Raw genomic sequence first — 4367 nt, forward strand, 5'->3', positions numbered from 1 at the left:
ACTGTTGGAAATCCCACTTCACTCCTTGAAGAAAGTCAATTGGCCACTTTACCCTGTGAAGAAAGTCAGTTGGAAGAGTTTGATATTCCACCATCTGATGAACCCAGAATTGAAGGCGAACCAACCGAATCTTCTGAAATTGTCGCCCGTAAAAGATTTAAAAAATCCACGATTTCTAATGATCCTGTCATGCGAAAGTTTATTGAGGAAAGTGACAAGAGAGCGAAAAAGAGGGATGAATTACGTCAGAGTCTTGTTGCAGAAACACAAAAGCAAGAAGAATTAAAAAATGATGCTTTGTATCAGTTTTTTATGTCTATGTACAACATCACTAAAGGTCTTCCAACAAAATACCAAAGAGAAGTCAGAAGAAATTTGTTTCAAGCTGTTTCTGATGCCGAAGATAAAGCTGAGGATGAAATCACAGACAAACGTGAAGTTAACCAAACTTATCAGATGAACACACAACGTGCTATTTCAATAACACCCCAGCCTACTAGTTCATTATCTTGTGCCTTAACGCAAGGATACCCTGAATTTTTTTCTGCATCGAATTCAACTTCGATTAGCTCAGTTGACACAAATGAAAGAAACTGCTCAAGACATGAAGACGATTCTTCAAGAACATTTTTTGATTTGTTATAACATGGTGTAATTGAATAATATAATAATATAATAATAATATTTTACAAAAAAAAACATTTTTCTTTACATTTTTTTCGTTTTTAGTTTTAAAGTAACAGCCAAATAAAAAAATTGATTTTGTCGAAAACTAGTGAATTACGAGTACCTACTTTGTAATTTGTTATATTTATATAAAAATCTTAAAATAAAGTTTCAAATTTCGTATCCAAAATCTTTAAAAATGCTACAAAACTGTAAAATGTTCTAAAAAATTAAGAAAATAACCTAAAACCTAAAAATTGTCAAGAAATGCAAAATAAATTTTCCTATTTTCATTAAAAGTACATAAAACAGATAAAAACAAAAACCAAATATATTATTAGATTCTTGAAACCGTACATGATCGCCTACGATTTATTTCAAAACACTAATTTATCGCCAGTCATAATTATTAGTAACCATCAAATGTAATCGTGGTATTAAACGCTTACCTCAGGCATACTGCTAGTTTTTCTTCACTTCCAATAGGTTTTTGTGCATTGCACTCTTGACCAGTGATATCCATTTTAATTAATTCATGAATTTCACTAAACTGTTTTCTGTTTAATCTAAACGACTCTTTGAACACACTATCTGGAACTTCACTGGATAACTTAAACTCTCCATGACTCTCTCTTTTTCGTAAATATTCATTCGTTTTACTTTTTTTTCTTTTTTTGCCGAGTAGGTGTGAAACTATATACCTTTCATCGTCCTCAGATTCAGATTCTAAATCGAGAAGAAGTTGCTGCTGGCTTGTTGTCATCTTATGAGCTATACTGGGAGAAATGATGGAGATTTTGGTATATGTAGGGTAATGGGTATGGGTAAGGCATGGGCGTGGGCTGAGTTCAATATGCGTTACTATTAAAAACGTGTACTTGGACTGGGTTTCGGTCACACGTGTGCTGCGCGTGGCGTGTACATGGGCTGGGTCCAATTTGCGCCGGCTCTTAAAGGCGCGATCGCATGGTCACGGAAACCCGTAACAAAAGTGGTGTGTATATAATATTATTAAAGTCTTTAAAAGTTACTATATGACATAAATTAGAGGGAGTCGTGTAAGATGTTGCCAATAGCAATTAGGACACCGAATTTTTGTTTATTTTTAAATAACATTTGCATCATAATATATAAGTATGCTCTTTTTAACTCAAATATGATGTGTTTTTTCCTTCTGTAATAATTTTTTGGGGCACTAAAATGTTTTCGATTTTCAACTTTAACGTATAATTTCTGGTAGGTAGTTAATACTGGAACTAAAAAGTAATTTGGGCGGTAAAAAGTAAAATCTTCCCAGTAATTTTCAAAGTAACCAGGAAAAACGTGAATTTTACGTAAAACCAGTATTAAAAATTTGTTTTATTTTTTTCTTGTACCTAACTCAAAAAAAAATTTACTAGAAAAGTACATTTAAAAATAAGAAATATTGTGTATTATTGAAATGCATAGTTTAGCTTGTAAAATTATTATTTTGAAAATGAGGCTTTGATCTAAACCTGTAAAATTTTCTCCTTAAAAAAAAATATTGAAATCCGTTTATTCTACAGGGCGTGAAAATATTTTTTGTTTAGACATGTTTCTATACTAAAAACTCACCAGCTCTGACACCCTTAACATCTATCTACAAGATTATCTTTCTTATTCATATAAATAATTTCTTCCATGGTGTCATGAAAAATTAAATACAAAAAATTGTTTGATATCATTAAAAAATAATTTACTTTTAAAGTCTTGTGTTTTCCAATGTTAAACCACGATAAATAGCTTTATGCTTTTTTCATTCTTTACTTTTTATGGATAAGTAAATGATAGGTTGTTTTACTACATCAGTGTTTAATTCTGCAGACCACCTGGTTGAGAAACAGTGAGGTCTAGATTTTTGAAATGTTAACAAAATATATATATTAGTATTTTCTCTACATTGTTTTCAAAATATTATGACTCTACCTGAACTATTTGTAGACATTTGAAATTAAATTTTCTTCCTATAAAATATGACTAAAATAATTTTCGTATAGGTACAATTAATTGTCATTGAATTTATATTTAACACATGCGTCATACATCACAGTGACTTACTCCTCAATGATAAGGTACACCGAATACACTCGACACTAACAGTCACTGTTCAGCAGAGGAATTAACTATTTCCCCCCCCCCACCATTTTTTTTTTTTTTTTTGATTGAGATAGTTAAAATGATAGAAGAGATTATTTTTGAATTAATATACTTTTTGACTAGTAATATTTATTGTATATGCTAACAAACTGATCCGGCGTTATCGAGATCACAGTAACCATTCTAATAAGAATTTTTATCATGTCTTTAAAATCGCATACATCCCTCGACTTGTCATGTAAAACCACCTTGCGGAAATAGATCCACAATACATTCTTACCATATCGACCCGGGTCCTATTTGTTCATAGTTTCTTACACAGAACTATCAGAAATTTGAATATTAACAAATTAAATAATGATATAAAAATCCACGGAAAAATACAATATAATTTTAAATTGACTAGTAGATTACAGGATTGAATACAATTTGAACTAATAAAACTAATAACAGTTTACTGAGGTACAACACAATTTACATTAATGTATTGTATAGAAGTAAAGATATTTTTTATTATATTATTTTCTTATTATAACATCAAACATGATTCGGTAGTTGATAATATTATTATATATACAAATAATAGTAGCAAGTCATGTTATATGTTAATAACATATTTGTATCAACATAATCATCGTAATATTCTTTACACAGAATTAAAACTGAGAGTCAGATCATATGTACCAAACTCGCTAAAATAAATGTTGCAATTTAAGGTCATTTGACGATATGTCTCCTAGCAGTATGCTTTTTCAAATTTTCTGCTAGAGAAAACTCTTTTCTCCAGTATGTGTCCTGGTGACCTTGTATGATGTCTTAAACTTTCTAAAGTAGCAAAGCACTTATCACAGACTTCACATTTATATGGATTTTCACCAGTATGTATCATCCTATGAAGTTTTAAATGTCCTGCTGTATAGAGCCTTTTTTTACAGGTACCACAGTGAAATGGTTTTTCACCAGTGTGTATCCTTCTGTGCACTTTTAAATTTGTTTCTAATGAAAAGTTTTTATCGCAAACATCACATCTATACGAATTTTTTCTAGTATGTGTCGAGGTATGTCAGCTTATACCTTGTGAAAGAGCAAAGCTTTTATCACAGACTTGACATTTATATAGCTTATCAACAGTATGTGTCCTTGTGTGCTTTTTCAAATAAGATGCTTTAGCAAACCCTTTATTACAGAAATCACATATATGTAACCTTTCTTTAGTATGTAATTTCATATGGTTTTTAACAAGATCTTCTTGAGAAAACCTTTTATCACAAATATTACACTTGTAGCACAGAATTCTATTGTTATCGGTATTTTCACGGGTATGACGCAATAATACGTGTATTCTCAAATCTATTTTTTTTGTTATTTGATTTATTACACATTGCACAAATTAATGGCTGTTCCATTTCACTAATATGAATCTTTATATGTCTAGTCAAATTTGCTGTGTTGGATGTTGAAGTATTTTCTCTTAAATTATTGGAATTCAAACGATTAATGATTTCCAAAGAGTAGTCTTCGTTGAGAACTGATCCATCAAATGTACAATGCTCAACAATATCTTCTTCAGTTTTATATTGATA

Source organism: Metopolophium dirhodum, chromosome 1 (assembly GCF_019925205.1).
Source record: "Metopolophium dirhodum isolate CAU chromosome 1, ASM1992520v1, whole genome shotgun sequence".
NCBI classification, from domain to species: Eukaryota; Metazoa; Arthropoda; class Insecta; order Hemiptera; family Aphididae; genus Metopolophium; species Metopolophium dirhodum.